Raw genomic sequence first — 10,695 nt, forward strand, 5'->3', positions numbered from 1 at the left:
TATTTAGATGTTTCAGGAACTTTGTGTTTACTCTTTTCTTCAGTAAAACATTGTTAGCCTTACCCTCTAGAAAACTTGGAACCCTGTCTGTCTCTGCATAATGATCTTTTATAGAGGATTGCAGAATGCCATAGTGCTTCTATTTTAGTACTTAATGTAAAGATTTCTCTTCCCAGCTAGAAAAGACCTTTGATTTCCTAATGAATGTGTCAAATGATCTGAGAACTAGTGGGTGTGGTAGTAATCACTTGAGTTTACAAGTGGAGCAATTCTGTTAGCCAAACTGGATAAAGAGGAGGCGAAAAACCTTTTTAATACCCTCATATCTATTCCCACCAAGGAAAGAGAGTGAAAAACTAATTTTCCCACCTCTCCCTCCCCAGCCCCATGGAAAAAAAAAAAAAAGATAGAGATAAAAAAACCCAGAAAGATCAAAAGTCTTTGAAAAAATATTAAACATTGATGCTGAAAGCTTTTAAATACCTGATTCCATGAGTCACACCACAGACACATGATCAGGCAGGTAAGTGACCGCACTGGATCTCAGGTACCCTCATAAGTCATAGCTCACTTTCTCTATTCCTCATCTTGCTGTACGGGGCAAACCTCCCCTGGCATTTCCATTCTGGCTTTCCTTTCTATGTGTTCTGCATTACCAACTGCAGGAAAGTCTGTACACCAAGATGTTTTAGTATGAAACAGAATCTTGTAAGGAGTCGTCATGAGAGATTTCTTCAGGAACTGCTGTCATTATCTGCAGCAAGGTTGAAGACCAAAGACAGCATTTCTGCAGCAAACAGGAGATTTATAAAGAATTCTACATTTGAAAATTGTCTGCTGTGTCTGAAAATAGTGAGATGTGGCTGCTACAGAAGTTGAAAATCCAGATGCTGGTGTTAATATACTTTTAAGATCAGAAGTCCAAGATGTGCACACACAAGGCTGGACAACAATGAAATATAGATATAATTTTTACTTTTCAGATACTAAAAGCAATTGTAAAAATGTTATTTCACAAGGAAAGAATAATCATTAATCACTTTGGCATTATACAGACAGTAATTATACTCTAGCTAGGCAAGGTAATTATAATTAGACCAGAGGAAAAGTCTCTGACAAAGCAATAATAACTGACTCTCTGTTCCCCAGCTGCCCAACTCCATAATATTTTTGTTCAGTTAACTTTTCTCTGAGGGGAAAGCGGAACAGCAAGAGGCAAGTCCTCACTGAGAATGGGACAGAAAACAAAACATGTAATGTCTGCCTGGAGCAAACCAGCCACTTTTATGACCAAATGGCTGAGTTTTAGAGCGTAATAGGAAACAACAGATTTCGAGGCTGCAGAGTCAGGGCTCAAGAGCACTCCTATTGCTCATATGCTTTCAAGCTTTGTTTTAGTCATGAGGCAAAGTCATACATATTTTTAAGGAAGGAAAGCTGAAACTGAAGAACACATTTTTACAACAAGGAGTGGTTACATGTCAAATCCCCAGGCCCTCAGAGCACAGGGGGCCGTGTCTGTGTGTTTTCAAATACGTCCCTAAAGTGGGTCTGGTATAATGTGTCCTCTGGAAGACCCAGACAGATCTTCCAAGAAGCCTAGCTGAAGGATCCCTAACACACTGCAGGAATTACTGGTATACCCCTGCATGCCACAAGCATCTCTCTGTAAAGTGGCCCTTCAATTTCCTGGTTGCCTAAGAGCTGAATTTCTTCTTTCCTGAACTTTTAAGGTCGACTTCCCCCCTGCCTTGTGCTACCTTACAGTCATTAAACAGGACACCATTGGGTAAAAGTAAATAAATACATCATAACTTAGAGAAAACACAGTTCTTAGTGGTTCCTTTAGAGTTGCCTTTTTTTCTCCTGAGGGCTGTCTCCACTCTCGGAACCCTCGTCTGCCTCTTCTCTGTCTGAGGTCTTTTTTGGGGTGTACCCTGAAATTGTATAATAAAACATGTATTATTACTGGCATATTCCCTGTGAACAATCATAATAGTGGATGATTTTAAGCCTGTATTAGCAATGGGAGCTACTAGCAGAATTCAGAAACTGTTCAAGTTGCTTCATTATGTGCTGACCTGAATACATTTCTTTCTAGGCGATTAAAATTCTGCCGTAGAAATATTGCCTTTTGAGTACCCCACTTTACTGTGATTTTTATTTGAATGATCATGTATGCAAAATACAAATGGAACTAGAAATACATATAGCATATATAATATATAGCAGCCTTTGTAAAGCCAGTCGGAAAAAATACTATTCAACAAAAGTGTTAGGCATTTTCAGTTGAGAAATATTATCAGATCCACAGTTGAATGAATCTTACAGAGAAGCTGTAATTATTTGAATGTATAATACCCCATTGGGTTATTATACATGCACTGGGTTAGCATGTTTTGCTGCTTCTTACTGTTTCTTTTTCACTTGTGTTAAGAATTTTGGTTTCCAGCAATATTGGCAGAAGTAAAAAAAATCTTGAAAATTCCCATGTGAATGGATATTTCTAAGAAGATCTGCAGCGGACATATTTTTGTGGCCATGATGAAAACTTTCTGAAGTCTCTGCTCCTGTGTATGGCTGTTTAGACATCTGATTTAGGAGGAGTAATTTTGTCATATGACTTGAGCACTGTTTCTGAAGCTCATGGTATTTGATATTTTTTCTAAATTCATAAAAACTGAAGAAATGCTACAGCAAGCCTGCAGCTTCATCACTCTAAAATAAGTGGTTAACTCATGGTCCTATTTTCACCAAGACAAACTTAAAATATGTTTCTTGAATTACAGAAATACAAGAACCAACTAAAAACTCTAAACATACCCTTAAATCACAAATTAATCTGTTTTTTCTTGACCTATGAATATTTGAGTGCTTGGATCTGACAGTATAACCTAAATAACTCACCACAGGGATTGAAGAGGAAGTAGCTGGGGATACAAATTAAGCTAACAATAGTTTGGAAACAAACCATGATTTAAGATACAATTGCATCAAGGGTTCTTCATAAAGAAGCTGCTGAGCTTGAGGAGCATCTTTTTCTCCCTGAGAAGGAACCTCTCCCAGGGTTTTCCAGAAGCGATGTGGCTCCGTGAGCCCTTGATGATGAGGGCAGAGACCAGCGGCGCTGACCACCTTTCTGTCCTGTGTGATTTTAACTTGATCAGTGTCTGAAGCATTTCTTAGGTCTCCATAATAACAGTAACAGCAATGACAGAAATTGCCCCTTTAGTAATTTCTGGAGAAGGAAAGATATTTCTCCCTTTTGTCTATGCACAGTGGTAAATTTTTTTAAATTTCTAACGTATTCCTCTTTGTGTTATTATTTTGAGCAATGAGTGACAAACGGCGGTAGACACATCTACTATGGAGATTAATAAAATCATTAATAGTTTTTAGAACGACATTTTTGCGTTCAAAACAGTTTATTATGTTAAGTGCCATGTCCTGTTTCTTTCCCTGTGGTGCTCAGCCTTTCTTTCACTTTATCTCTCAGTGTTTTTCACAACGTGTGAATTGCCCAAAGTAAGGCTTTGATCTTGCAAATGTGTGCAGACTACCTAACTCGAGCCATTCTCTTACATCTAATTAGACTATTGCTTTCAGAAATTCTTGCCTAAGTGTTTGCTTATTAACATTTTAGATTTGAACTGCGGAAAGGACAGTGTCTCACTCTGTGTTTACAAACCGAGCAGCACAGTTGGATCCAGTTTCTGATTCTGTGTAGTTGAACTCATAATAGTATACTAGTAATAAAATATTTATCCATCTACTTTTTAGGTAGATATTCTGAAGTACATTTTTTGTTTTAAGAAAGTTTTTATTTAATCGTTGAATATGCTTGGTGTTTTCGTGAACAATATTAAGGATTAGCATATATAAAATAGTTAAATTGGCCATTAAAATCAAAGGTATATATTATTCTGAGGGACTTTAGGTAGGTCTGATGCATTGTGAGTAAGAACCCATATCTGGTTTTCACCCCAGCTTTCCTTTCCTGGCAAATATACAAGGTTTTCCTTGCCTCTTTTTCAAAGTTCACTATTTCCACCTCTGACAAACTGTCCCTCAGCTCTAGTACACGAAGTCCCTTATCTTTTTTTCCCTCTTTTCATTGCAACTGGTGACACCCCCAGGGGAAGACCATTAGCAGGTAGAAGTCTGCGAAATGTGTATTTGCTTGGTGCCTTTATGGGGGCTAATAGAGTAGCTTAAATTATGTGTGCCTTTTGATGCATTATCTTTTCCACAGCTCTGAAGAAACAAAGGTGGTCCTTCTACTACTTGAAACTACTCATATGTCATGTACTTTGACAGAGGAGTTATCTCTGCATATCTGTGTTGTCCCCATATGTGCCATGTTTGCTACAGCTTTGCTTTGGTGCAGGTAGTTTGGCAGAACAGTCAATGCAGCCCATGCCAACAGGGGATGTTATTTTTCAGCTCACTCATGGCACATCTCTTAGAATTATAAAACCAACAGGCAAAAAGCTTTTCTGCATGTGGCTTTCTACATTTCCACCCAGAAACTCTTTGTGTGCTGTGTGCCACGAGCACCCTGTGCTGCTTGGAGTTACATCTGCTACATGGCTGATCTGATGGTGGACAGTGGTCACTTAACTAAACAGCAGGAAACCTCATCAAAATTTCTGCTTTGACAGGGTTCATTACATCCAAAAACTGTGGGAGTGTCATCAGATTACTTTTTTTTTTCAATCTAGGCAAGCATTCCACGCAGAATAAGGGAACATCTCTGAACATAAGTCTGCTCTGCTCCTTTGTATTCATGGTAGAGGTTTTGTGGGCACAGCAAAAGCAGCTAAAGGGGACAGAACTAATTCATATTTAGAACAACAAATTCATATTTGGCAACAAAACTTTGGTGCACAGATCTACCTTCATTTCTGTAATTGAATGGGAATCAAGCAATTGTGGAAGTGTCTATCAATATCTCTAAATTAAGAAACAATTTTTTTTCAATGTTGCCATCCTGTGGAGTGGTTTGTGTGAGGGAGGGGTAAAAATGATCCTAGACACGTTTTCCTCATGTTTATTTTGGATGGCTGTGACTCAGGGTGAACACAGATAATGCAGTTAGTGCCTTCTCCATCTGCTCTGGAAATAACCATTATTATTTACTTGAATGGTGGAAGTGCCTTGCCTTCCCTGTCATGGATTAGCACTCCACTGTGCTGGCTATTACACAAATACCAAACAAAGAGTTGTTCCTTGCCTCAGGAGCTTTTCCCACAAATAATAACAGATAGATGTGAGTTATCTCCCTTATGATTGAAAACAATTCCACCTTTCACCAGCCCTCCCCTTTCACATATTTGCTGGGGTCTCCATGGACCCACATACACTAGATTTTTGGAAATTGCTCTAAGCATGCACGGTGCCTAAATAACTGAATTTCTTTGCTAATTTCAGTTGCAGAAAGCATTTTGAAAGTATTCGCCAAGGCTGCAGACCAAGTACTGCATGCAGATACAGGCACCCACTTCATCTTTTCTGGGAGCTGTGGGTGTGAACTGCAGTTCATGGCACTTCCTGAAGAATTTCAAGGGGAAATATAACAAACAGTCCAAGTATTCATATGAAGAGCTTTGTTTTCAGTTTCACTGCAATAACAATTAGCAACTAGTTGGCTTTTGGCCATTGAAAATTATATAGCCAACTGGCAAAAAGTATAATTTTTTCCTGGCTTTATGCTTGCAAGCTGGGTGGCATAGGAGGATTTTATGAATGTATATAACACTAACCTCTGCAGAATAATGCAGTAACTAGTCAAAAGTGCTTTCTTCACACAGCGAAAGGCTAATTGCCAAGCAGCTTCACTGACCTTCATCAACACTGATCTTTGTTAAACAGTGACATTTGCCAGTGTCTTCCTCTTTTTGTCTGTTTTTCTTGTGTTCACTTACTCTCTTCTAACTTTTTGTTTTGTTTCATTCCATGTCTATGCACAAAATTCTTCCTGATTTGAGAAAAAGATTGCAGATAAAGGCAAACCTCCAGTCCCATGGCACATTTTAACAGCTGTGCAGGATCTGTTCATGATACCCAAGACTAGTGCTCCAGGAGATACACAGATAACTCACCGGACCCCACAGCTGCCCTATATTGGCTACCCAGAGCTGAAAAGTGCCCACAGCTGGGTACTTCCACCCCCAGGACTACCAGGTCCTCAGAGAAGATGCTTTGATTGCAGCTGTCTCCTTTTGCAGTTGTACCTGTTCGCCCAGATTTCTCCACTCCCCAAGGCAAAGCTGCCTCATTAGCAAGCTGGCAGGTTTCAATCCATCATCCTCAGTTCCAGGCTGAAAGCTGAAAGTATATAACAAGCAAATAGCAGTTTACAACATTATAATTGCAAATATTTCTTCTTTGTTTTCATCTCAAGGAGGAGAGGTTTGGAATGAAAAGAGAGCAGAGGCTTGCCAATGAGTGAAGTTTTATGGGCTTATGTCCCAAAATTATAGCATCTAAGACAGTCAGTTAGGAGCTACATCCATCCTTTAAATGCTGCTTAAAACCAAAGCAAATTTCAAATAAAAATAATTGGCTTCCTTAGTAAATAACTGATACTAGAATAGATAACATCAAAATTACTATTCTTGTAAAATGAAAAAGTGACAGAAATGAAGATGGTATGATGTCTATACCTCAGCAGTAAGTATGAGCATCTGTATATGTGTCTAAAAATACAGTTAAAAGTACATTAAATCACTCAAAAACGAAGAAAGTCACTTTGCCCATGATCTTCTAAATATTCTCTATTTCTGTTCACTTTATTATAAGTATAATAGCTCAAAAATAGTTTCAGCAAACCCTGAGGCAGACTGAGCTGCAAGCTCCCCACAATCTTCTATTTTTCCTTTGAATTCCACAGCTCATATATTCAAGTACTGTCGGACAACTTCAGCTGTCCTTTTTCTCCTCCTGTTGAATATGGATAAAATTTTTGGAGCTTGAACCCGAAAGATTTAAGAAAAACTTTAAAATGCCCAAGTTCGTTTCTTCAAACCATCTTCTTACTTATAAGGAAGCTTTTTAAGGCACAGCTTATACCTTTTTAAGATGAAGGTCACCTTAAGCATTATAAAAATTAGGTAATAAATCCAGCAGGCAGTATGTAGGCACCAGAATAAAACTGCTAATTTTCACACCGATTCTTCAGTGTGGTGAGAATTTTTAACTTCCGTTAACTCAGTAAGCTTATAAAGGAAGCCTGAAGTTATGTTTTTGTTTTAATGGAATACAGGTTGGTATCTTAATGTAGCAACACACATTAAATCTATTTAATACTGAGACTTTTTTAATACTGAGATGTCAAGATAGTTAACTGGAGAGCTGTAACCTCATGAAAATACACCCAGTATTTGCAGTAAGAGCATATTCAGTAAGGTCAAGATGGAAACTCCAACCCCCTGAGGCAGTAAACAAGGCTGCTTGCTATCAATTTAAGCTAAAACTTCTATGTTTCTGTCAGTAGTCCATGAGACAAAGCTTTGACAACTGCCAAGTCAGATCTTTTCAAACAAGCAACAGGTTAAGTTCAGAGGAACATAAATGATCAGTATTTTAAATGTCGGATAGCTTCAATAACTTTGGAATAACTTAGCTTGCATTCTGGGATCACTTTTCTGCAAGGGGGCAAAGTTGCAAACAGTATAAATTAAAAGTGGTAAAAATATTTATTGGCAACCTAAGTTTTTAGGAGCATGATTTTATATGTCTCTGTTTGCATAGCTTCAGCATAAATGGGGCAATATTAATACCACAAGAAGGTCTGTTTACATGCTGCTCCAAGAATTTTCATGCAAAGGAAAAAACGCTTGCCTTTGCCATTATTCTTTATGACCATAAATCCTGGTTAGCTTAAAAAAACTAAGCTTTTTTTTAATGTTTATATGATTCTATTTTTTTTATCATGGAAAGAAAAGATGATTACTTGGAACCTCTGATAAAGATGCTTATTAGGATAAACATATTATTATTTTTTATCTATAAAGGACATCTTATCTGAGCTCATTCTCTGTGGTGGAACAGCGCTTATCATGTGTTACTATGCTCACAGTGCAGCTGTAGGACTTCTCTCAGCAGAAAAGAGGTGGTGATGTCTCCTGTTTGGACGTGAAACCTAGCATTTGTCCCTGACTAGCTAGAAACAGTCTATACTGCCACACAAGAAGCTGTAAGATCAATAACGTAATTTCTTTGGGTTTCCAGTAGCCCCAGTTCATTCACTTACACTAGAAGTGTTGTACACTAAGTTGTACTCCTGTACAAGCCTTTCCAAATGCAAAGGCCATGCATCTGGTGATCCTTGTTCGACCTCAGACGGTCCCTGCCTTGCATCTTTGTCCCGGATCCAGTTTTCCTCAATGAGTTCACGTCTTCAGGCAGACCCAGCTGGCAGAGTCCAGCACTGGTCATGTCACTCTCACCTTTACCAAGCTGGACACTGGGGTTGCTCACACTAAGGCGGTTTCCAATTCCACCTCTGTGCAAGACTAGTACACAGAAATGTTCAACAAAGCAGGACTGCTGGTTAAGGAAACAATCCCCCCCCCCCCCCCCCCATCAGCATTTATTGAGAAGTTGAAAGGGTGGAAGAAGATGACTTAGTGGTTCATCTAATATGTATGATATTGTCCCCTCCCACAACTGCTACCCAGTTTCCTCACATAAGGCTCTCTCTACCTGGAAAATAAACCATGGTTTGATTTTGCAAGGTGCTGAGAACGCGCATCTCTCACTGATAAATCCAGGCAGGTTTATTGCAGCACTAATAATGGCACACAGGTCTGCTACATTGACTGCTTTCAAACTTTTACCTTGCCTATCTCACTGACATTAGAAAAAAATTAATTCTTCAGCAGACACAATCATGTGATCTGAAAATAAAATTGTTGAGTTAAATGAGCTTAGTACATACTTGGGATAAAAGGTTGTGACAGACCTAAGAGAGAGAAGGCAAAGAGAACAGCTAATGACAGGAATTAAAAATTAGGGTGAATGCAGAAAGAGAGAACGGAAGCTGCAGAAATTCTGGAGCAGAAAGGATACAATACCAGCAGCTGAGAAACATAAGCTGGGAAAGTCTTTGGAAGAAATGTGCTTGAGATCAGGCTTGCTTTGAGTTCATGCGGTCTCTACAGTGGGATTATAGAACTACAGCTAGGCTGTGGTATTACCATTGAGCAGAGGCACTCAGAGAAGGAAAAGGTTAGAAACTGGGACTGTTTTGTCAGAGCAGATCTGCCAGAAAGTCCCAACCAACCACAAATCCATCATTTGTCCTCTATATCTCATGGTGAGCTGTGATACTTTCACATGACACATGGTGATCTAAATACTTTCTTGGCTTTTGGGGTCCCTCTGTTAGTGAAATAAGGACGCTAGTTAAGAAATTAAAAAACTGCATCTGGCTGGAAGCCTGTAAACAATGTTGCTTTTTGGACTAGATGAGATCTATAAAGGGCCAAGGTTTCTGAGGAAATTCAGAGCAATTCAACCGATGAGTGGAGGGCTGATGCTTTGTTTATGGTTGTCCTTGGCTGTGTCATGGCCAAGAAGTGAGATGCTTGTTTTTTCTGAGGCCAACACTGCCTGGGGTTGGGCTGATGAATACAGGCAATGTCATTATCCTCCCATGTGTGGATGTCTGGGAGGGGAGGTGGTAGGAAACTGAAGCTTCTAAATCACATGATGATGAAAAGATCTAAGTTTCATCTGACCTGGCTACCAGGACCTTTACTGGAGAGAGCAGAACTCAGATGTTCAAGAAATAATGCTGTGTGTCTATCCAGTTGTTTCTGTGTTAAAACAACCATTTAATTCACTTCGGTTTTAAGATTTTTAGCGGTGAAATTACACAGCAAGAGTTGCATAGGAAGGATTATAGTTCTGACCAGTGACGTTAACCTGTCATTACTCATATCCAAATAAACCATAATGTTTTCTATTGGTCAGAAAAAGAGATATATCTGTGATAAAGTTGATTTAGTTGTCTTAATGTGTTCTACATGGACTTTTCTTAGCATTTAGACAGAAAAAGTAACTCTGTTTTGCTTTGGTCAAGATAAATCAATAGCCTTGAAATTTGGAAACAATATATATTCGACCACACAAACTAATAAGGCACCAGTGTTTTAGCAGACATTATAAAACATAAAATTAGATGGAAAATTGCCTTAAGCCCCTGTAAATTAAAATTACTCTTTTTATAGCAAAAATGAGCCTTATATAGCAACAAACAATTTTGTGATCTTCATTTAACTAGCCAATTTCATATGGCAAACAGTATTTATTCATCCTGCTCCAGTGACCTAACCAGCAATTTACAATGTGATGCCTTGCATATTTTCACAGCATTGTAAAAAATTGAGGTTCTGTAGATTTATTTGATCCCTGTTGAAAAATTATTTTTTTACCTCCTCCTAACCAGTGTAAACTGGAAATTGTTCTTAATGTAATTCTCTTGCTTACCATGCACTCATTAATCAGGAAACTAATTAGAGCCAGTTTTCTTACTCTAGCTTGAAAAAGTGAAAGTAACATATGTTGACAGTTAATTTGGATTTTTTTTTTTGTTAACTGGCACACAAGTTTTTATAATGAAATAATATTTGATATTGATACAGAAGAACATGGGCTAATAAATTGCAACAGGCTGGGAAAATGCAGTAT

Source organism: Pseudopipra pipra, chromosome 4 (assembly GCF_036250125.1).
Source record: "Pseudopipra pipra isolate bDixPip1 chromosome 4, bDixPip1.hap1, whole genome shotgun sequence".
Lineage (NCBI taxonomy): Eukaryota > Metazoa > Chordata > Aves > Passeriformes > Pipridae > Pseudopipra > Pseudopipra pipra.